General features: G+C 41.3%; 1 protein-coding gene across 1 annotated transcript in view; it reads left to right on the top strand.

The window, feature by feature from the left end:
* Positions 1–1,328: 1,328 nt before the first annotated feature.
* The window catches only part of PALS1 (protein associated with LIN7 1, MAGUK p55 family member), a 57,979-nt gene continuing 34,826 nt past the window's right edge, over positions 1,329–24,481 (top strand). Inside the window, exon 1 of the mRNA XM_054161617.1 lies at positions 1,329–1,487. The gene's annotated coding sequence lies outside the window, so the exon portion shown is untranslated. The remainder of the gene's footprint in view (positions 1,488–24,481) is intronic.

The raw sequence follows: 24,481 nt of genomic DNA, 5'->3' as shown, positions 1-24,481 counted from the left end.
TTGTAGTGGGTTTTTTGTTTGCAGTGCTGCAGTTTTGCTCACTTTATAACAAAGACCCTTGTTACTGATCAGAACAGAAATAGCTGGTTGAATGCAGCTACAAGGCACTGCTGTCCTAAAAACAGCAAGCAAAAAGACATCATGGGGAGTTTGAGCCACAGTGTGAAGAGAGTTTCCTCTGCAGGTACCTGGCCAGGACATACGTTACTGTCAGCCAGCTGGCCTTTTCATGCAGTGAGAAAAGAAAACCATGGGGTCTGGTTTGGAGACTTATAAAATTGGGCTGTAGGATAAAATTATAGGACGTTAAAAGCCTGTATCTGGATTTCACTAAGGAAAATGATACAGAGTTAAATGATAAAGATGTATAAATGGTACGCTGAAGGAAGGAGAGATGGACTAAAAGAGATATCCCTTTAGGATTTTTTTTTAGTGATCTAAGAAAGACAGTTTTGTGGTATTGTTGTGTGAAACACTTCTTTTAATGCCCTGGGCAATGATGTAGGCAGGCTAGCCTGAAAAACCAGGGGTGGGAATGCAGCTTTCAACTCCAGATGAGCTGCAGTACTTCAGATCCATTTCCCTGGGCTTGCAAAACACAGCCATGGATACAAACAACCTGGTAAAACTAATTTTAATGTCTTGTTTTCTTTATTCTTCTAGACACTGTGTTGTGGGCGCCTTCTGTGTCTCAGACTCACTTTCACTGTTCCAAAGGAAGGCTGCACTCTCAGATGAAAGTTATTCTGTCCACAAGCCCCAGCCCGGCTGGGTCATTCGTGCTTGCGTTGAGGTTTCAACAGCAGTACGAGTATGAGGAGGAAAGTGGAGGAGAAAGGGACTGTCATGACATGGAGAGCTCAGGGCTCACACCAGTTGCAGCAAGCAGCAGAAAAGTGGGTAGGAAGCAACTGGAGGTGCAAGAGGGAAAAGGAGCAGGTTTCATGGAAGGCACTCCAACTCTGTTCAGAGCACAGGGAGGTGCCTCTCCGGTGTGCAGTGAGAACTGTGGTAGAGAGACGGGATATGTTTGCTGGAAGATGGAGCTCTGGAAGCAGTGCCATGCCTTCTGTATCCTGCCCCGCTACTCCATGAGAGCTGACGAACACCACAAACAGCCACGCGCGACCACACCAGCAATGGGTGCAGCCCCTCCCCGCCCGGCCGGCAGAGGGCGCGCACGCCCAGCTCGCCCGGCCCCGCCCACGCGCAGTCTGGCGGCCGGCGCGGCCCCGGCGGCGGCTGTAGCGGCTGCCCCGCGCCTGCGCGGCGCGGCCGGCCTCGACGGGGCGGGGCCTGGCGGCCGGCTCTGGGAGCGGGTGCGGGGGCAGGGCCAGGACGGGCTTGGCGGCGGCTGCGCAGCTCAGCGGGGGCTGTGGCCGGGTGGCTCCGCGGTCTTGGAGGGGAGACGCCGCGAGCTGTGGGCGACCCTGACTTCCAGCTCGGTGGCTGGGCCGGAACGTGTCAGCGGCGGCGAGGAAAGGACCGTGAGTGCAGCCCCTGTTCCCGCGCCCGGTGTGCGAGCAACAGGTCCCGCCGCGGAGCCGCCAGTCTCGGCTCGCCGGGTAGACTTCCCCGCGGCCACGGCGCCCGCACAGGCCTGGGGGTCTGACCGGCCAGGCAGGGCCGGGCGGGGCAGTGGGACCGAACAAAGCTCGGCTGCTGTCGAGAAACCTCACATCGGTTCCTGGTCCCCGTCGGGCGACGGCCCGGGCTGTGTCCCGGCCGGGAGGGGCGGCCCTGGCGGCTGCGGCTACAGGTGCCTGCCCCGCGGGGCGCCCGGAGCCGGCGCCGCTGCCGGGAGCGTGGGGGTTGGGGGCGAGCAGTCGGCCTCCCGAGAGCTAGTCCTTTGGCTCCTCTTCCTCGGGGGTGCCTCCCGGGCAGGCGCTGCGAGCTTAAGCTAGGAGTTGGAATGAAAGCATCCGGTACTTGTCCGTGCGCTTTCTCTGCCTGATTGCAGGGGAGGGCATTCGTGTTTTAATGAGGGGAGAGGCTTGAGGCTTCCCCTACGCTGCACTCCTGATCTTCTGGCAGTTCTGTGTTTAAAAGTGGTGCCCCTGTAAGGAGATTGTTTCCTGTTGATTTATGAACCTTTGCAGGGTCAAGTGAAGTAGATGGAGTATGAGACCTTTCCAGTGTATTTTGTAATCCACAGTAGTTAACGCACGTACTGGCGCTGGACTACTTCGAAAGGCTGTGCTGATAGGGTTCTGGTGGTGGTGGTGCTTTCCTAGCTGGGGTTGTGTTGTAGAGGCTCAATAGGCAAGCAACAAAGAGCACTGAGCTTCTAAGACAGACTGCAGAGGAAAGCTGTGGTGACTTGTATCGGACTTTTTTGGAAAACGTTGGTATTAAAAACTGTCTAAACGTCTCATGTGGGACAGATCCCTGAAAAAAAGTACTTAACGAGGAATATTAGTGGGGGGGGAAATGTTAGCTAGTGCTGTGAGGGCTTTTTCTTTTTAAAGGTAATTCTTAAAGCTTTTATTATAGAATTATTTGGACACAGACTAGCTCCGTGGTTCACTCAGTAGAGAAATTACTTTTATGCTACATATGTGATGATGTATTGATGGTTGCAATCAAACTTGAAGAAGTGAGTGCTGGTGGTCTTTTTCCAAGTGTCTGGTCTGCTGCTTCCGTGCACAGCTTCACGTGCCTTGATGGGACCTGTCTATCTTTTTGGAGGGTTGAGGTGGTTTTCCTGACTGCTAACAATAGAATACCTTTGAAGCGGCTTTGATTAGTCATCTGAGCCTGCAGTCATTTGGTTTTAAGCTGTCCTCTGAATTTTCACAAACCTTACATCTTTTTCTTTTCTTTCTTTTTTTTTAAAGACTATAACCATCTCAGAGCTGTCATTACAGTACTACATGTCCAAAACTTTAGTGTCTGTCTGGTTTATGTACATCTGAACTGTTTTCCAATGTGCCATGATCAAAAAAATCCCAAACAAATCAAATCAGTATTTCACACATGAAAAACTTAACCGATGGTTAGTATTGCAGTGAATTTAACAAGGCATCAAATATTTATGCTGCCACATTTTGTGAACTCATGTATTAGATTGTTATAATTAATTAGCATGACTGTTAATAAAATAATACAGTTAAGTGCTAATAAATGAGCAATTACCTCTCTTCAAAGCAGTTCTTTAAGATTTTACGTTCTTCCAATATGTGTCACGTTGCCTTGCAAGGGTATGGAATAGCAGTGGATGATACATTTTGCTGTCTAGAATAAGGTAATGGTAAAGATGATATGAACTTGATGAGAAATGTAAATAAAAGTATTCAGTAGATCAATTTAACTTCCTAACAGCCTGCAGGAATTACTCTGGATGTGGAGGGCTGTTGGCCATCTTTTAATCACCACAGGAATATGTGATGTAGAGGTAGTAAAAAGGCAATGTAAAGATTAGCATTGTGTACTGAAGGTTATTGGCTAGGAAGATTTAATGTAGTCTCAAGTTTGTATGTGTCAATAAATTTTCCCATGTAAATAAAAGCACTTCCTGCTTTTTAACTGAAATCTCTTGCTGCAGTTTGAAGCTGCAGGCTTTTAAAAACCATACAGCATTTTTAGATGCAAATTCTGTGATGGTGTCTCCTCACAGACTGGATCTTAATAGTAGATGCTAACAGCTGTAACTGCCTCTTTCAGCTACCGATTTCATTTATGTATTTCCCAGTTTGCACTTTTGATTAAGTGCATTCCTTTCACAGTGTTTGGCTTTCAGAATGCTGAAGGCTAAGATTTCAGTCTGCTACTTCTTAGATAACAAGATTTGTGTTTGTGTTCATATGTCATGTTTAAAATTCTTAGATGTTCCAGCAACTGGTGTTTTGGTCTTTTTACAAGCTCATACTGACTGTGACAGGTAGTGTTGCAGAAAGGCTTGGCATTACGGTATTCAGAACACTAATTACTGCTTAGGCCATTCGTCAGGAAACCTCAAGACTTATTGTAAATATTAATTAAATACTCCTCCGTTGTTTTCCTTTTATTAATGGCTAAAGAGAGGCATTTGTGTATTTGAAAAGGTTTGCTGCCATGTCTGCAATAGACAACTCGCTTAGTGGTAAGAGTGAGTTTAAACTGTGGCTTATGATCAGATATGCTGGCAAAATGACTTTTGTAGTATAGCTGCCTACAACTTTATTCAATACAACTGCTCTGACAGAAGTAGTATTTTGTATACACACTGTGCTCCCAAGGTAGTTGTACAACAAAATGTATTAAGTATAATTCAGATTAAATCATGAAGCAGAACTCTGAACAAAAAAGAGGAAATTCTGACTTTAAGTAGCTTGGGATATAAACTTTTTGTTTGTTTGTTTTAACCAAAGGTGATAAACTGTGTGTTTCTGTTGGTAAAGATCTGGTTTATACTGCACAGGTGTCTTAACTGCATCCTGATAGATGGCTTTGTGGGAAGAAGAAAATCTGTAACTCTCAAAGTTAGCATCAGTTAAATTAGAAAGCAAAAAGATACCCTCAGTAATGCACAATCGCACATGGAACGTTTCTATTCTGTGGAGCAGGAAACAGAGGAAGACTAATCTTGCAAACTTTTGTAGATGGGCAAACAGTTTGTTGAGATTTGGGTTCAAATTCCTCTCCTGTTAGAGGGGAACTTGAAACCCCCATCCCTCAGTTCCCAAAGGGAATGCCTTAACTGCCATGCCACTGAGTATTTGGGTGTGAGGTGATTCCCAGCCACTGAGTATTTGGGTGTGAGGTGCTTCCAGGCCCCAGCCAGTTTCATTCTTGAGGATTAATATTCACCTGGAAAGGGAGTGAGTTGGGTTTGTAGCCCAGGGACTGGCTTGCAAAAAAGTGTGATCAGCTTCCAGTTGATGATATAGATAAAGATATGACATTATAGATAATTAAATCTCTGATCTTTATTCTTGTCTGACTTCGCTAACTCCTGCTTATGCTGAGTATTAGAACAGCCCTTTTCACTGCAGAGCAGAGCTTGGTGCTTATCTGTGGATTGTGGAGTTTAGTAGGTGACAACATAACATTTAGATTCTCATATGGCTCTAATTCTCCTTTCTTATAAGAGGCCAAATAATGTAATTGTTTCAACACCCCCTAAAATTATTATCTGTTATATAAAGATCACCCTCAGTGCTTTGTCTTTCCTTACATGATATGCCTATTGCATTTTGTGTCTGTTCTGGTTGGCCATAGTTGTCTTGTAAAGAAAATACGAGGAAGAAATAGTTAATGTGATTTTATGTTAACATTTCTGATATTTGATTTTCTCTCTAGTCTTTAATTTTTAAAATTTCCTCCCTAGGGTTAGAGAAGAGGCTTGGCAGTTGATGCATGTGATAGTACCGCTCATAGTTGTTAATCATAAGCTTTCATATCTGAATTTGCTGTGCTTTATCAGCATGAACAAGAAACTCCTCATCTCCTGCGAGGTTCTAACGAAAGAATAGATGATATCATATGTGTGAATTCTGGAAAAATATAATTCCTAAGAAAAATGAGATGGAAACCAAATCATAAGACAAGAATGAAACTTGCATCAGGATTTGTTTTCTGGAGAAACTTTTTGAGGGTCCTAGATGATTCAGAAGAATCTCAAATGTTTGGGGGCTTTGGTGTTGGTGGGGGTTTGGTTTGGCTTTTGGCCAGGAAGGTAGGGGGGACATAGTTCAGAAACAGGAACAATTTGTAGTAAGGCTCTATTAAAAGTAGACAGTGCACTGATCCATTTAAATGACTATGAGGTGTACTCAAGTGGGGTAGTATTCATCATGTTAGCATCTAAAGCACATACCTGTGTGTGTACATCAGCAGTGACACGAGTAGTCAGTGTGAATTTTGGTAATGTGAAGCTGAAGTGTTATCTTCAAGTTCTCTATAAAGTTGAATCGATCAAAAGTAAAAACCTTTTATAACTGGGAAGTGCCTGTGCAACCTCAGCAGCTGCTCTTTGACCTGGCAATGGCACTGGGAGGTGGCTGTGTGCATTCCAAGGCTGTTTCCAAGGATAAGTGTATATTTTTAAAGTCAGGAAGGAGAGGCTGGAAAAGAAGTACCCATTTAGGTACCAGTGGTGCTGAGTGAAGTTCTGAGCACAAACATACGTATTCAGAGGAGGACAGTGTGTAGACTAGTGCCTAAAAGAATCGATTCTCATTTCAACAGTGTAATAAAAATTGCCAGTGATAGGTGTGAGCCATTGTTGGCAGTGTGACTTGGGTTTAATGAGTCGTATGTGAAAGAGTAATGAAACTTTAAAAGTTCACCTTGTTCAAGGCAGATAAAATGTAACTGGTATGATGCCTTGGTAAAAACATGATTAAGAGAAATTACTTCACTTTTGAGGTTTCCCAACACCTGTTTGTTTCCCTGCAGCCAAATCCTGATGTTGGTTTAGGTGCCAGAGAAATCAGCCAAGTCAGCTCTCGTCTGAATACTCAAATGTAAACCCAAGTCTTCTTTTAATTGGGATGGTCTTCATGCTCAGCCCCTTCACTGACCATCATTTACCATGCACCTTCTCTATTAATTGCTTATTTAGAAGCTGGTCTTCAGTATGGCAGAGGAGAAGTGTTAGGGAGGACACCATGTTTTTTGGCACGCTGGCTGACTTAGATTCTTCAAAACAGGAGATACCATGACAGTGGTTTTTTTTTGCACCTCTCTGCATAAAGCTGAGACTTGGGCTTTTACTATTGGATCATGCAGTGTCCCTGCAGTGTTGTGGTTGAGAACTTGTGGTTGCTCTTGTTTGTCTTATCAAATCGCTATGGTCTTGTCATCTCCTGTTAATGAAATTTGAGAACGATTAATCATGGGTTAATGCAGTGTACCTTGGCTAAGAAAACTAAAGTTACTTTTGTAGAAAAACTGTGTTACAGATAACTGCATTGTGCACTACACAAATGAACTTGTGTCTGCTAAGAGAGCATGTTGCTAATTCCTCTGGTATGTCCTATTTTCTAAATGCTCTCTCATCTCTAAAGGCAAAGCTCACGCTTTTGGGTTGAGCATCCGAAGGTTTCAAACATATGAGGGCTTGGATTGTGTTAGTTTGTATTATATTGAGCGTACATCTTACAAATGGGTGTCCTTGTTTTCAGAGAGCAAATCTCTTCTCCCAGTCTCTGAAAGGGCCTGTGATGTCAGCAGACAAACTTAGCCCTGTCGCAATGGGAGAATATAGCATTAGTGGACATCACGTGCTTTCTGCACAATCAGTTCCTGTAGGATCAAGTGGTGACAGAATTTCTTAGTGCCGCTGTGCCAGCGGCATTTACATTTCGTTCTCAAATGCAGGAGAGAGAGTGTTAATGTGGATCTGGCTATGTATACTGAAAGGTGGTTGATGGTAGTATAAGTAAAACCAACATAATGCATGCTCTTGCCATTACATTTTTCTCCTGTAATCAAGATGTGTTCTAGATTAGTAACCTAATTACGGGGAAACACTTACCACAGTGTCATAAAGTGAGGTAAAAGCTCACCAGCTTGGTATTTTCTTGTTGGACCGATTGACTAAATGATTGATGAGCCCAGCAGTACTGGTTTTGGCAAGTGGAATAGTGTTTCACATCTGTATTTGCTTAAAATGTATAAACAGTACTAAAAATCTGTTTGAGCTTATGTTCTTGTTAGATGAGTAGACCTTTTCTACTGAATTTAATTCTTGCCTGTTTGTAGAATATTCATCTAGTGTGTGTTCTGATCTTTTCTCAAGACTTTAACTGTTGCTGTCAAACTCTTCCTGACAAAGCATGTTGCATTGAGCCCATGCCATGAGGTCTTGCTAGAACTCTGAAGAGGCAAGTTACTTGGCTTCAGTAGAAAGAGGAGGAAGGTGGCAGCCTTAGGATTCTGCACATTATTAGACACTTTTCTACCTTTTAGCCTAGTTACATTTCTTCTTTCTTCATTGTTTTCATTCAAAGCAGGATGTAAAGATTATGGTCTGAAAGTGTATCTGAAGGGAAGCTAGGAATCCAAATCCTTCCTCCCAAAAGAAAAAAATCCTGAGGATGGTTTTAAAATAACCAAACAGGTGGAAAGCTATTCAAGGCTGCTTATTTCAACACATTTTGTAGGTCATTACTTTCTTTAAGCTTTTGCCAATTCTTCAAGTAACGAGAGATCAAAATGAAGTGCCACGAAGAGGAATTTCTTGACTGAAAAAGAGAACTCTGCATGTAATTATAAGATGTTTTGAAGCAGCAGTTAAGAGGTATTTTGCTTTATTGCTTATGAAGTAGGTTTTATGTAAAATGTTCTTTTTTGGTATCAATATCTTGTTTAGACTGGTAAGCTTATTGCTGTTGGAGAGTAGTCTTATGATCAGCTGTGAAAAGTCATGGTATGTTCTTTTTCCTTAGCGCTTTCCTGCTTTAGAATGAACTTCTTACATTCTTACTGCTGCCTTTTTTTTTTTTTTTTTTTTGGCAGCTTTTCTGTTGCTTGTTTTCCTCCATTCTTTCATTGTACAGACCTTCAATCCTAAGTTTTTCTCAATCTTCTCTCCCTGAATAGGGAAGATGGACAATATTGGGAAGGAAACGATGGTTCTGGGTATTGGATCACACCATTCCTATACTCGGTTAAGTGTGACAGACTTTGGCTTTCTCTTTTCCCAACATATTACTACCTTTTGTCTTAAGGCTGGATTGGCTTGTAAAACAGTACCTGCACTTAGCATTTCTATCATTTTTCAGTACTGTCCTGGTTCTTGGTTAGCTCTCTGTGTGCTTGTATCGTCTTGCCCCCCAGTACAGCTTCGATATATTCAAAGATACCCCTTCTACTTCAGTGGGAAATTTTTCTGTAACATGAGTGAAGTTAAGCAGGAATGTTGCTTTTATGGGACATAACTATTACACAGTAGTATGCAAAGCAGTGGCAGGAGCTCAAACCCAATTTTTAGCAAATGTGTGGTGTGAACATTAGATGTCTGTGAAATGTAATAAAATGGAACCAGACTCCTGTTTTCTGCAGTTATCTTAACTATAGTATCAGTTTGCCAAGCTTTCTGTAGTGTCAGCCAGAAAGCCAACAAAATGCTGAGTATCAAGAAAGCCATTAGGATGACAGAAGACATTGCAGCTCTGCAAAACCCTGCTGTCTTCACTCTTGTGTACAATTCAGGTCTCTGCACTTAGCAGAAGCACATACGAGAACTAATAGCATATAGAAAGGGCAGTAATAGCAATCGTAGAAGAAAAGACTCCAGCTAGAAGGTAATGGGGTGAAAATTTTACTAAAAAAGCCATGGAGGCTATGGATCTTACAAAGGCAGGATGCAGTTGATTAAAATGGTAGGTTTGAAACAGATACAAGAAGATAAAATAAGCTGCTACTTCACTTAGTGGATGATGAACTATTGGCATATAGTGCCATGGGAGTTTTTGGAGGCAACCAGTAACAGCATCTTCAAAAAAGGGATTATATGGATTCCCAGCCAGCAGATCCATTGACAAGTGTATTTAATGGTTCATAATTGAATAGTGAGTGATGTAACATCTGATGCCCATCAATAATGAAACTTCTGGATGCACAAGTTATTCCTGCACAGCATGCCTGATTGCTGTTGACAGAGGCATAATTCTGGGTTTGAAGGACCATCAGTCCAACTCAGTAGAACATTTCTGTTATTATCCTAAAATGCTAGACACTGTGTTTTGCACCTTAATGACATTTGTTCTATTAAAATGTAGTAGATGATCTCAAATGGATAGTGTTCTGCACTGGGCCACAAGCATGTAACACACCATTCTTCTGGAGGCTCAGTTTAGGAAGGATGTTGACTTGCTGGAGCATGTCCAGAGAAGGGCAACAAAGTTGGTGAGGGGCTTGGAACACAAGCCCTATGAGGAGAGACTGAGGGAGCTGGGGTTGCTTAGCCTGGTGAAGAGGAGACTCAGGGATGACCTTATTGCTCTCTGCAACTACCTGAAGGGAGATTGTAGACAGGCAGAGGTTGGTCTCTTCTCCCAGGCAACCAGCACCAGATCAAGAGGACACCATCTCAGGCTGCACCAGGGGAGGTTTAGGCTGGAGGTTAGGTGGAAGTTTTACACAGAGAGAGTGATTGCCCTTTGGAATGGGCTGCCCGAGGAGGTGGTGGAGTCACCATCCCTGGAGGTGTTCAGGAGGAGACTTGATAGGGTGCCTGGTTGCATGGTTTAGTTGATTAGGTGGTGTTGGATGATAGGTTGGACACGATGATCTTGAAAGTCTCTTCCAACCTGGTTTATTCTATTCTGGTTGATTTTCTTTTTTACATCCCTCCCCCCCATTTTTTTTTTTTTTAAAGGAGGAACTAAAGAGCTGGAGAAAGGTCAACAAAGGATTAACAATATGACCAAAATGTAATGTAATACCTGTCTATAGAAGTATCATATTTAGTCTCATTTGGGATTCTGCATTGATGGCTCAGTTTTGGTCGGTAGACAATGTGGAAAGCTGGGTAGGGCCCTCTGTGCATGATGCTGAACTTGCAGTTTGTATTAAGTATGTGTTTGGAAAAGCAGAGGACCCTTAGAAGCTAAAAATCTCGGTTAATGCTAGTGGGAGAGGACAGTCTGCAGAAGTGAACTGCTTATTATGTTCAAGCTCTTTTTGAAGCCTTGAGTGTGGTTTCCATGGCTGCTGGATGGCGTTTCTCCATTTTTTAAACCTTGTATGAAGTAAAGTATGTTCAAGCCTAATAAAAAGTGCTAGAGGGATACCTGCACAGTACACATTTTGGTAGTTTTACTTAATAGGCTGTATAAAATCTGAAATAGCATTTCTGCAGTAGTAAAACATTCAGTATTTGAATACATGTTGCTTTTTTCCTAACAACTTCAGTTGCAAACTAGAATTTATATAAACTTCATCCCTTAAGCCAATTCTGACTTCTGTTGGTGAGAACTTCATACAGTTTCTCCTTCTGACAATATTTTCAGTCTTTTCTATGCAAATATTTAATGGCTACAACTGCATACCTAAGTGGCTGGGTAGCAAATGTAGGCAAGTTAGTGTTCTCTCTGAAGTGCACACTCTTGTAAAACCTTGGAAAGATTTAATGCTGTTCTTGTGGTATTACGTGTGTTAGCACTCCTTATAGCTACTGTAGTTGGGACTTCATGTGGTAATTAAAATTCCATGCAAAACCTCAGTTCTTGATTTCTTAAAGCTAATTTGAAATTGAGTATTCAGCCTTTAAGGTACATAACATGACTAATCAGTGCCTGTTAAACTTAATTGCTAATTGTTTAACAGTTCACCTGTACTTCTGACTCTTTTTGGTGAGGGTGGTGGTTTTTGTGGCAAGTGGCACATCTGATTATACCGACTTCAGGAAGAATTTAGACAGCAACTCTAGCTCTGGGAGATCTTGCCAGATGTGGTGATGTCAGGTTTTTACCTTTCTCTGCTCAGCTGTTCTGCTGCAGTTCATCATTTGCAGAATTAGCAGAAGTGGTTTTCTCCCAGTCATTTCAGTTCCTAGAGTAATACCTGACCCCAGGTAAGGTGCTAGTCTTAGCATTGGAGTGGCTGAGGTGTCAGCACACATTCCCTTCTGTCAACTCTGCTTTAGGGATCAGCGACTTCTGACGGGAACAAAGCCTAAAGCTGAGGATAGTAACCTAATCTGCTACAACAAGATTTGCTAGAGCTTGTCTACCAACATCTTTAAATTAAGCTTTCTGTCTCTTCAGCTCAGCCTCTTATGCAGCCTTATTTTAGTCTTTATTTGAAAAAAATACAGGGAGAAATTCCTTGCCTTATTTTATGATCTCTCTGCCACAAATTCATTGTCTAGCTTCTGCCTTGTACTTTGAGAAGCCCATAGGCAGGTGTATTATGACCATTTACACCATTGCAGTGATCAGGGATTTGTATTTCTGAAAAAAAATGAACAGATGAAAGCTGCACTGGGTTTGGTTTCCAAACATGTAGTATAGAACCATTCAGAAATGCACTGCGTCAACTCAGTATACACAACCATGGGGCTGTGTGCAGAGCCAAACGCAAATTAGAGACATTGGTGAAAAATACTAAGACCTGTTACACAAAGTCAGGCTGAAATATTGTGCAGAGGGGCCGTTTGAATGGGTGCCTCAAGTTTAGGGGAATGAGAAAACATTAGAAATATGTTTATAGGTTTAGCTTGTTAAAACTTTAATTTCTCTAATAAATGCACCTGATTTGTATTCAGAATTCCAGAACTGGTCCAGAAAGAAGTGCATACTTGGAGTGATTTGAGTTAGTGATGCACCAAGTTATTAACAAATCTCTTTGATGTCAAATAATAGATTCTGATTTCAATATTTAATGTGTTGGGTGACTTTTTAATTATTTATTTTTATTATTCTGAAACTCAGCATATTTTTCATCTGTGAAGGTTGACTAATCTGGAAATAATTCTATCTCTTTCCATTAGTGTAGAACAAAAGGGTTATGAATGCTGATTGTTGGATGTTCTTCTCTGGATAAATCTGAGTGAGTACTTTCCTTATATGAGATGTCATCTGGCTTCAGATTGAAAATGCAGCCCAGAGAGAGAATTGCCTTTCCAGCTTACTGCTCAGTTGGAAGAGCCTGTGAAGCTTTGGGTTCAAGCTTCAAAACTCCTGGAATTGGTGGGCAAAGTCTGACCATCTGTGGGATACCTGAAGCTTCCCAAACTTCCTAGTTTTGCTCTATTACTTCTGCTTTCCAAAAACAAATTTATTGCAGGCATTGTACTCTTGGTAGTGCTGGGACACAATTCTCTGCCTGCACTACTGAGATGATTTGCAGTCTCTGGGGACTGGAGAACTACAAGTCCTCTCATATGCTTTTAAAATTAAGTGGGATGAAACTGATTAATTTAACAGAGTGTGTCTGCTAAACAGATATGGCACTGGGATGAAATGGTTGCTTTGATTGCAAAAGTTGTAAGTATTGGAGTTTCTATGTTATTAGTCTGTTGTTTCCATGGACAGTTGCTAATGACTGCTGCACTGATTACAGGTACAACCTGACCTAAACTGAGTTTAAATAATTCAGTTTGAAGTGGCAAACCAGAAGTAACAGGCAATTGGTAATCTATATCTCCAAATTTATTTCTCTTTCCTAAGTAGCTGGTGGTAAGAAGTAATGATGAAAATTAGAAACCTTGTAGAGACTCACAGAAAATCAGATATACCTGCTTTGATTTGCCTCACTAAGAGTTGAGTTGATTTGGCACTAAAGATTAAACCCAGAGACCAGAAGTGTGGGTTAATTGCTCTGAGTAATTGACATGTATGTGAACAGTGTTGCAGGTCATCTTCAGGAGGGCAGTGTTTTCCTGACATTATTTGAAAAATATCACTGTTGTTTTATATGCTCAGGTTCCAGACAGAGTGGTAGAGCTATTGTAGTGTTCCTGGCTTGTTCAGGAAAAGTGTCTGGTTTGGTTGGGTTTTTGAGTTTTGTTATTTTTCTTCCCTTACTGCAAAAATCTCATCAGTAAATGCTTCTTAGGGGCAGAACCCATGTGCATGCAAAATTGGAAAGCATAATCTTGGAACCTTGTGGGATTTTTCTTAGCATCACAGAGTGGCTGGAGAGCAGCCAGACAGAAAGGGACTTAGGGGTCCCGATTGACAGCTGCCTGAACATGAGCCAGCAGTGTGCCCAGGTGGCCAAGAAGGCCAGTGGCATCCTGGCCTGCATCAGAAATAGTGTGGCCAGCAGGAGCAGGGAGGTCATTGTGCCCCTGTACTCAGCACTAGTTAGGCCACACCTTAAGTACTGTGTCCAGTTCTGGGCCTGTGAATTTGAGAAGGATATTGAGACATTCGAACGTGTCCAGAGAAGGGCAACGAGGCTGGGGAGAGGCCTTGGGCACAAGCCCTGTGAGAGGCTGAGGGAGCTGGGATTGTTTAGCCTGGAGAAGAGGAGGCTCAGGGGGGACCTTATTGCTGTCTACAACTACCGGAAGGGAGGTTGTAGCCAGGTGGGGGTTGGTCTCTTCTCCCAGGCAACCAGCAACAGAACAAGAGGACGCAGTCTCAAACTGTTCCAGAGGAAGTGTAGGTTCAAGGTGAGGAGAAAGTTCTTCACAGAGAGAATTGTTAGCCATTGGAATGTGCTGCCCAGTGAGGTGGTGGAATCACTGTCCCTGGAGGTGTTCAAGAGAGGACTGGACATGGCACTTGGTGCCATGGTTTAGTAGTCATGAGGTGTTGGGTGACAGGTTGGACTTGATGATCCTTGAGGTCTTTTCCAACCTTATTGATTCTATGATTCCATACATGTAATGAGTACTCACAGGGGTGACAGAAAAGAAAGTAATGTGGCTAATGCAGAAGCTCTGAGTACAGTCCAGAAGAGCTGCTTTCAAGAAAGGTACCAGTACTGTCCACAGTGTGCTTCTAACACTTTACTGTTAGAAGCTGGGCTAGCCTATCAGGTGTTTTAGCAGGCTGATACTGCTTCATATCTCTCTTTTACTCTTCCTTGATCTCCAACCCTAGAAGCCACAGAGACTTGGTTTTGTACATCTCACAAATGGAAAATACAGGATTTCAGCACCTGCTATTAGTTGTTCAACTTTCTTGCAATGCCAGAATTAAAATATTTCCAAAACTGATTTTACTGGCCTCGAATGTGGCATTTCAAGTCAGTTAAAATTCTGTGTTAGTAGTATTTTCAGTCTGCCCAACTTTGCCTGAAAGACTTTGTTAAATTATGTCATAATTAATATATGGTTGCATATTCTAGTGAATAAAAGAATTTGGGGTTGATGCCCAGACAGTAACCTACCACCTGGCCAGGACTCTGCAGAGCCATACTGCAGGGTGCACTGGAGTGTCAGAGAGGAAGCAATCTTGTCTGAGAGCCATATACAGAATCAGAGAAAATACTCCTCCTTTCTTTCTTCCCATTCCCTGCTCCAGTGAGCCACAGCTTTCATTCTTTACTCTTACTGTTTGGCTGACTCCTACTATTTGATCTGGAAAACTTGATTTAAAGACGGTGGCAGCTTCCCAAGCAGCATACAGAAATGCCAATATTGGCACTGAGCCCTGTATCCAGTTAGTGCTCTGGCTGTCCTGTCATCTTAGCCGTGCCCTTTGACATTGGATTTTGATTTTTATGCAAGCAAGAAATTTGTAGAGTGATTTAGCTTTGCTATTCAATAATTGCTTGAATGAAAAATTACTCTTGTTTCTCAAGTTGTGTGCTTCTATCCATATAATTTAGTTCTATATACTCCCCCTTTCCCCCTCCTCTCTGTTTTCATTCCTTTCCCTGGCTTTTCTCAGAGATAAGATCCTTCCTTGCTAACACAACTTCTGGTGGTGATCAGTGGAGAAGCAATTGAGATCTTGATGCCTGGTTTTGTGACACAGCAAGGCTGCAAGTTTTGAGGCCAAAGCACTGAAAATATTTCAGGCTGTCATGATTATGTCATTGATGGTGAATGCCAATACTTATGGCATTCATTTTAGTGACCAGATTTGCTTGGGTTGGCTTCATAATGTTAACATTTTCCAGAATGCTTCAGGGTATCACTGCTGCAGTCTTGTGCATAAGTTGGGTTACTGATTTGCCTCAGTCTCTAGAGGAAATACCTGTGTTGTCACTGCATGGGAAGACAGCCCCTGGGATCATCATTTTGCTGAAGGATTTACAAAGTAATACTTTCACTCAAAGGTTCATGTTTTTTACACTTATGTAAATGTGAGTTTTAGGAAGAAGTACCTTATGCCCAGGGTGATGTGGTTCTCTTTATTCCAGGGATTAGTATAGTAAAACCTGTTAAAGGGCAATTTACTGAGGGCTTTATTTAGTTAAGTAGAACTGCCAAATATGCAGCTTACATTCTTGGATAAGCTTAATTATGTGAAATTTGGCTCTGGGGTTTTGAATTTAATAGCAATTTATCTGTAGTTGGATGGCATCGGTGTGTTCTTACCAAGCTCAAGCTTCTAGTAAGTTTATTCTGAAAGAATCAATACTACAGTTCTTTTGGAATGAAACTAAGTGATTAATGGAGGTGCTGCTACCTAAAGTGGCTGTAAATTGCGCTGTTTAAAGTTTGTGGTTGGGATTATGCTGGGACACAGAGTTCCTGCTTTCTGATTCAGGAGTAGCTGGTGACTAGGTTCTAAATACTGATACAATGAGGTGTTGTGACGTTTTCTGTAAAGAGATTTATCAGCTATGTTGGTATAATGCTTACAAACACATTTGCATCATTGGTATGTAGAACTTGGACAAGCTTAATCTTTAGGTATTTGTTTAAAGGGCTGGGTGTGTGATTGATTCTTCTAAGTATTGTTCAATAGATTTTTTTGAATGTTTTCATAGTGTTCAGTGCCCTTCTATATAACGTCTATACAATTTACTTCAGCGAGTGGTGAAATGCAAAGATATCCTGCATTCATCAGTGGTAGATGTTCATCCCCTCTTCCCATTTCCCATTAGGAAATAGCTGAATTGCTGAGATCTGACAGCAGCAGCAGGAGAAAGACTTCATAGAGAAGTTTCGTTATCTTGCATGCATTTGATTTCACTTGATTTTTATACACAATCTTATCGGGTAGAAATGATGTCCAAGTATCTTAGCTGTGATAAATATTGGGAAGTTTTGAAGTAAGGGTGCTCCTTAATTTTTGTCCATTTCCTAGTGGTTATCCATATGTGAATCCTGTTGCAATAGGCCTGTGTGTGCCTGAGGTACCAGTGCTTTTATTTCTGTTAGTCTTTAACAAGTAGGTACACCATTGTATGCCATCAGCTGCAGGCACTCAGAAAAGTAAGGTTTATCTCTGTTATTGCAGTCCATTGTAAATGGCAACAAAAACCCACAGGACATTACCCCTCCCAAAAAACCCCACAAAATAAACAAACAAAAAACTTCCAAACAAACAAAACCCACAAACACGAAACACCCAAACAAACTAGCAACACCAAAAGCAGCAAATCCTTGAGAGTCATGGATTCTCATCTAGTGTGATTATGCTGTTTACACAAAGATAATTCATTGAGAATACTGCTTGAGTACCTGCAAATAACGAATGTGCAGAGATGTTCAGACTTTTCAGTGGGACCTGCTTTCATAGTGCTCTCAAGAGATGCATGTGAAATTTACCATTTTAGTTGAGGAGGAAATGTGATCAGAGAAAAATGCAAGTTTTGTGTTCCTTTATGCACACAGTGTCTCAGGTTATGCCTTTTGAGAGAAACCATTAGGTTTTTTTACTTCCCTGTTTACATCATGAGAAGGAGATGCAAGTGCTTGTAGGTGTTGGGGGGTTGGTTGTTTTGGTTTGGGTTTTTTTGTGGGAGTTTCTCTTTTGGGGTTTTTGCTTAGATTTCTTAGGATGAAAAGCTCTTTAAAATCAGTAACTGTTCATGAGATAGTGGGGGTTTTTTTGTCAGAGGAACTGGATGAATTCACAGAATAAAGTTCCATTGGAGTTGATTCACTGCTGCCAACAAGGGCAGTTTCTGCTTGTCTCTGCTCACCTCCTCACCTACCTGTTTCTCCTGCCCCTTGTGCCAGTCCTGTCACTTTTTCTAGTTGCTGTGAGCTGTTTTATTGGGCCACTTTAAGCAAAAACAAACAAAAATATTTTCTTTCTACAGTCATCTCTAACTACAGTGAATCTCAAAAGAGATTTTAATGCTTCAAAGCTATCAGAGAAGGTATCGTCTGTATAACCTAAAAGCAGAGCAGTCAAGAGGAAGAGTTTTGAGGCTGCAGTCTTTGGCAGCAGCAGAGTAGCCCAGATTAAAAATCCAAGGAATCACGCTGACAGTCTGTCTCTTTTCTGGGTCTTGTCATAAATTCATGAACTATGGGATCTCTGTTTGGAAGGATCCAAAAGTAGGGCACACTTGAAAGCCTAGTCATCTTTGTTCTCTGCTAGCAATTGGGGAGCTAGCTATGCACAAAGATGAATTATGTGATTTCTCTGAATAAATTACTGAAGTGTTCTGCAAATGCTAAGTAATGTGACTGATGCAGGGTAAAGAAACTACGGCACTTCGCAAATTCTGGACAACTGTTGCAGTCTGCAAATTCTGAGTTCTGACTTGGCAACTTGTCTTCTCAGGAGTAAGAAACATTCCAGCAGATTTCATGGATACAAGTTCACTTGAGCATGATCCTTCTCTGCAAACTGACTGGCGCCAGTCAGTTCTTCGGGGGTATGTTCGCCGTAGTTGTCCATTGCATTTACCCTGGTGGAGAACCATTTCTTTCTTATGCAGCAGCCAGGGCTTCTATCCTCTTTATCTAGCAAGGCAGCTCAGTGTAGCAGTAATATTGGAATGGACCTTGTAGTAAAAACTGATGTACACTGCATGGCTGGTATGCTTTGCTTGGTGTCTGCCAGAAAAGGCTAGTACAGATGATGTGAATTAGAAAACCTTAGGGAATTATTCTCCTAAAGCAAAATCTTTGAGAAGGAAACTCCTGAAATTTGTGCAGTGTTTTTTTGTTTGTTTGTTTGAAGGTTTTGCTCAGTGGAACAATCGCTATGATCTCAGATGAGTTTAGGAATTAAGCACTTGTGACCTCAGAGACCTGAATGTCTAAAATAGTTCATGAGTTGCGGGGTGGGTTTTTTTGGTGTGGTGGTTTCATTTTGTTGTTGCTTTTTCCCCTATGAATAACTATAGAAGAGCTCAGAAGAAATGTGGTTGTTCAGAGTTTGTGGTCCATAAGTGACTGTATTCTGTGATGTGCAGAGGTAATCAATCATGCAATTTTGTGGTTTAGATTTCCAGTCATCAGAAATCTCAAATAATTTTTCTGGTTAGGAAAAAAGGTCAGAAGATCCTGATCCCTTCTCCCCAGCAAACATGTGAGTAATATAGTGACAGAGCTGATCAGGTGAAATAATTAGGAACAATTCATTAACTTGAAAAAAGAAAGATCAGTTTGCCATCACCCCTTCAGAAAATATTGCAAAGAAGAGTTGAAAAGACAGCCCAAGGAGGAAGGCCACACAAAAGAGGCTTACACATTTATCTTTGTTACATTAGGATGTTAGAAGTTGCTTTTTGAACTTGCAAAGCCTATATAGCTCTGTCACATAAAGTTGAAAGGCAGTCCCTCTATCTAGCCTCTTTGAAGACTGTTGAATTAAACAGATGATGTTTTGGCATTTTGGACTGAAAGCCTGCAAGGCTTTTCTGTCTTCCCCTTTTCTCTAGATGATGTTTCTAAATAGGTTTATCAGATTTAGCTGCTATTGGGATACTAAAACGTAAGTAAGGAATAGACTTATATTTCCCTGGAATATTTTAAATGTGTCCTGAGAACTTGCTTTGGAAGTATTAAACTGATGGTATTTTGTGTGAATTGAAATGTCAGGTAAGATATAAATTATGGAACATCATCTTTTCAGTTTAATTTGGGATTAGTTGGTGTGCCTTTGGTTCAGTCATCTCCCTGCAGTGGAATTGTCAGTTACATATTGGTACTCATGAACATTTACTACTAATATACGTTTCATGTAATGAAGCAGTCTCAAGTATTGACATGCTAAAAAATAAAGGGCTTAAAGTGAGACCAGAGTCTTAGAGCCCAAGCCTGAAAGGATGCATCTTGCTGGGGGCAGGAGAAATCATAGTAGAGAATAAAATGGCAGCCATATTTTTAATTTCACAGAGAATATGACCACTGCTTAAAACAAGGGCAGGCATGTTTACTTTTAAGACAATGAAATGTGAAGTCTGAACTGTCTGTGAATAGGTGATAAGAAATGACTGTGTTGTTATGTTCCTGGCTGTCCTGTGAGATCCGTTAACAATCCCTGGAATTCTAGGAATTTCTTTGCTCTTCGTTTGTTATGCTTGAAGGTTTCTAAACGTTGGGAATAACTGCTAAATTAAGATTATTTTTCTTTTCTTTTGCTGTTGTATTTTCCTTGAAACTTGCAGACATCCAGGTTATCTGCTCATATCTGTGTAGAAAATAAAACGTAGGTTTCTTTTGCAGGGATTGTTAGAGACTTGATTAGAGCCTAGTGTTCAAATGTATGCGTAGTTGTAGGCTGTTTAGATTAACAGCCCAGGGTGGTAAATCCATGTGCTGGTTTGGGGTGTTGTGGGTGTCAGACCATTTAATGAACTCTAGCTGCAGTTGTATCTGTGGGCTACTTTTTGAAAATGAGCATGTTTCTTATTTTCAGGTTTTTGTTGATGGCTGTACCCTCTGCCCATGCTTGTCACCTGCAGTAGGATTTAGTTCTTGTCAGCGCTAGAAGTTGCTCAGAACTGTTCAGAAGGCAGTAAACTATGTCAGAGCTTCACTGACGATATAGATGGCAAAAGAGATACAAAAATTAAATACAATGTTATTGAAATTAAAAATAAAACTTTTGCCAGGCACAGGTTTTCCTATTTAGATGTGATTTTTAGCAACAAACCTGCTGAAGACGGCTCTGATTTGTTACCCTCTCCCCAGCACATCTGTAGTCACCCCACTTCATTTCCCCCTCATGTCTATTTTTCATTTGGCCTGAAGAGTATAAATTAAACAGTACTGATGTGTAAGTGGTAGTGTATATTTAAAACAAAGGGAATTGTTACTTGTAAGAAAGATGTTTATCCATAGTGTTTTCAACAATTGTTTTTAATCTCAGTCGAGTTTGGAAGTATTTGTGTAACAAAGAAAAGCGTTTGTACTGCAGTGGAGAGTCAGATGTGTTAAGACGGGAGAACACTTCTTGTGCAGTGGTCCTGCTTGACCTGTGCTATCACTTTGAACTGATTAAAGGAGCTCACTGTTGAGATACCAATCAAGGAAGATTGCTGCTAACAGAGCATGCAACTTGTGTTTTTGAGGGATTGATAAGAATGTGAAGATTTTAATGTTCCTACCTTTTCCTATGACTGCTGTGTTGTATCATTTTATGATACAACACAAGGCTCTTCAATGCCTTAAAGCTTAGATCATGCTTATTTAAGGGACATAGCACTTTTAGGTCTAAGGAAATTAATAATATATTATCAGAAGTAATCTGCTATGGTGCATCCAGCATCTTCGGCTGATTTAGCTCATCGGAATCACTCGCTGCGGCTGTGGGGTTTATAACGATTACTGGAAAGAGAACCGTCCAAGCGGTGCACTTCAGAGGTTTTGCTGGCCTCTGCTGCTGTGCCGAGGGGGTTGAGCCATCTGCTGACCGAGCATGGTGGAACTCAGAGCTTTTTCGCCTCTGCAATTTAGTGATTAGTCGCCTGGCAGGCACGGCAGTCTGTTTCAGGCCGGGGCTGGAGCCAGAGCGGGCGAGGAGCAGCGTGGCTGCCCTAGCCCGCGGTGTCAGCCCCGCAGCTCAGCCCGAGCCGCAGGCAGAGGGTCCCACCGTGGGAACCGGCAGCTTCCCTCCGGAGGCGGGGAGAGCGCCGAGTCCTACAAGCGGGAGCTGCCGCCGGGGTCCCGGGCGGGGAGGGAGCAAACATCACCTCCCCGGACCAGCAGAGCGACCCGCGCTTCGTCTGGGCTTCTGGCAGTGAAGAAGAGCGCATTAGTTAGTGATAACAATTATAAATCATGCGTTTCTGCTCTTAATTTCGAGGCAGGAGAATTGTTTATCCGAACCTCATTGTCCGTTGCACCAAGCAATTAAGCTAAACGTGGCCTCTTTTAGAAATACATCTAGTAGTCTGATGGGAGTGCATCAGTGTTGCATTACACTGAATATTTATGTAAAACAATCTTTGGCTGTACCTTGGAAAGCAGCTTATGCTTCTGCAGTGAAACAGGTTAAAATCCACTCTTTCTTTGCCACGTGCAAAGACACAATGAAATTATTATATGTGCTTATATATATACACTGTGTCCTAATTTCATACAGTTTGTGCACAGAAACTGCAAAGGTGCAGTGGCTGAAGAGGTCCAAGTGAGGTGGCTGTCGGTCCATTTCTTTCATGGAAGACGCTTTGTTCCCATCTGCTCTGTAGGTAGCAGCCCTTTTTCTTTTGAAGTGGATAGCATGGACTGGACTGTTGGAGCCCTGGCTTTTTTTATTGTCGACACTGCCTTAACAGATAAACAAGCCTATTGAAATTAAATGTGTCTTATATAGACCACAGATCTTAACTGTAGTACCAATGTGATTAAGAAAATGCACTTAGTTGCCCACTTTTATAAATAACACAGCCTTCACATCTGAATTTTTGGTCTCATCAGATTCTCTGAGCTTTAGTGTTGCAAGTTAACATGTTACTGCTCTTGTATAAATGTAACTTGGGAAACACCATCAATGAAAATGACTTGCCTTCTGAGGGTTTAGCCCTTTCTTCTAACCACATATCTTGCACATTTAAGTGAGCATGGAATGTTAAAACCTCTTGGTATGTCTGAAAGCCTTTTGAAATACACGTTGACCTGAGTTGCTGTGCTTGACAGGTTTTATAATGAACTCTGGTTAGAAATAAGAGCCAACTGGGTATTAAAGGAAGAGTTTTCCAATACCAAGACTACGGGACTATGGTAAAATATCTAATTAGAGGAGGTCATACAAAATATTGAAAACTATTTAAGAAACAAACACCCCTAAAAAAAACCAATCTCCAAACCATACCAGAAGTTGCAGTCTTGAATGTATTGCATAGCTAGGGTAAAGAGAGTTACTTCTATTACAGAATTATTTGCATTAAGAAAGATAGTATCAAGTTGTCACAGGCTTTGTAACTTGCTTTTGAGAACACCAGGCTGTATTTCAGGTACTACTAATCTCCAAAGGAGGTATCTGTGAAGAATTTTCTGAGATAAACTTCAGTCTTTAACTTGCATCAAGTAGTGGTTGATTTTATGCTGTGCCACATGGTTTGTGTTGTTTCCCTTTATGTCCTTGGCTTCTAGGTCTTTTGATTGTGCAGTTTCACTGAAATACTGTTGAAGAAACGAATGATACTTGGGAGATGATGCAGGGAAATCTGGGAATTTTTCCTACACTGAGCTTTCATTTGTGGAATTACTGAAGTGTTTGATGTTATTTTGCAATTTTTATGACAGGTTTTGCTTAATTAGAATTCTGAAGAACTGAGTAAAAATACCAGGAGACCCACCATTATGTGAGCCATTAATAATAATACTTGGTAGAGATCTCTTGCATCATTTTAGGCTCATATTTTTTTAGTAGTACAGATATCAAGAAACATTTTGTGTGTGATTTTAACCCAACTTTTCATTCCATTCAACAGCCTAGGATTGCTCTTCCAGTTGTTTTTAATGAATATTTTAATGCACCATGTCTGTCAAAGTGCATGGCTTTCAGCTGATGACAAATCCTTTGCACTGTGCCTGATGTTAGATATGCACTTCTTGTGTTTGTAATATAATTACAGATGTAGATTGGGCTTTCATGCTCTCAGCTGTGCCAAAACTAATGGAATTCAGTCGAAGGTGAGCACTGAACTCCCTTGCAGTCACTCAGAATTTGGAGCTTTAATGAATTTTAAAAAGGGAACTATCAAGTCTAATCATACTTCCAACACTGAAAGAATTTTAAACACCACTGAAAAGTAACACAAAACCTCAGCCTCCAGAAAATGTCATTTTTACTCTTTGGAAGTTGCTGAAGCAAAACAAATTTAATTTTACTGTACAGAATTTAGTTGTTAAAGCAATTAGGATTGCTGTGCACATCAACCATGGTCCCCAGGAAGCAAGTGAAAACTTAAATCACCTTACAGCACTTCTGTTTCTGTCCCTGTCAATATGTATTTTATGCTGGCATCTCTATCACACACTAAAATGATTCCATTTATCTGTGTTAATTCTTAGACAGAGCTTTTGGGATCTCTGCTTTTAGGGTGTTCAGGGTGGTTAAATGGATGATAGCAGCCTGATGTTGTTAGGGGCCTGTATGAAGAATGATGCAGGGCTTGTAAAATACAGTAGTTTGGAGAACAGTAAGTGCAGCTAGCAAGACAGTAGTCATGTTTGGTTTTTTTCTTTCATTTTCCTTGTTTGAACTTGCATCAGAAATATGGTGTGTTTGCTATTCATAATTGCTTCACAGTTAAATTCTTGTGTGGTGCCTGATGGTAACTGGAGTGACTGAAATGTGCTTTCTCAATAGCGGTACTTACGTTAACAGTTTGTATAAACCCTTCTCTGTAGGGCAAAAATTTGAATAGTGAAAGTGATCTCTGAGGAGATTTTCACATGTGCTCTCCAGGACTATATCAGTAAGATTTGTGATATGAAGCTGGACAGAAAACAGTCATAAGACTGCTTCATTTGGAAAGATCTGCAATGCCAGGTGGAAATGCTGTGGTATGGGCAGTTCAAAGGCAGAGCCACAATTTATCCCTATTAAACTCTGAGCAACCAAACTCCATGTAGCACAGAGATTGTTTGTATCCAACGAGTACAAAAACTGCTGATACCAAGTTCTAAAGTGGAATTCCATTAATTCCAAGAGTTAGATATTTTATGTAATAATCTAGTAAAAATCAATATTATTGAGTATGCCTTTAAATGCTGCTTCTTCAGTCTAAG

This window comes from Dryobates pubescens, chromosome 5 (assembly GCF_014839835.1).
Source record: "Dryobates pubescens isolate bDryPub1 chromosome 5, bDryPub1.pri, whole genome shotgun sequence".
Lineage (NCBI taxonomy): Eukaryota > Metazoa > Chordata > Aves > Piciformes > Picidae > Dryobates > Dryobates pubescens.
This window is presented reverse-complemented; position numbering and strand designations above follow the sequence as displayed.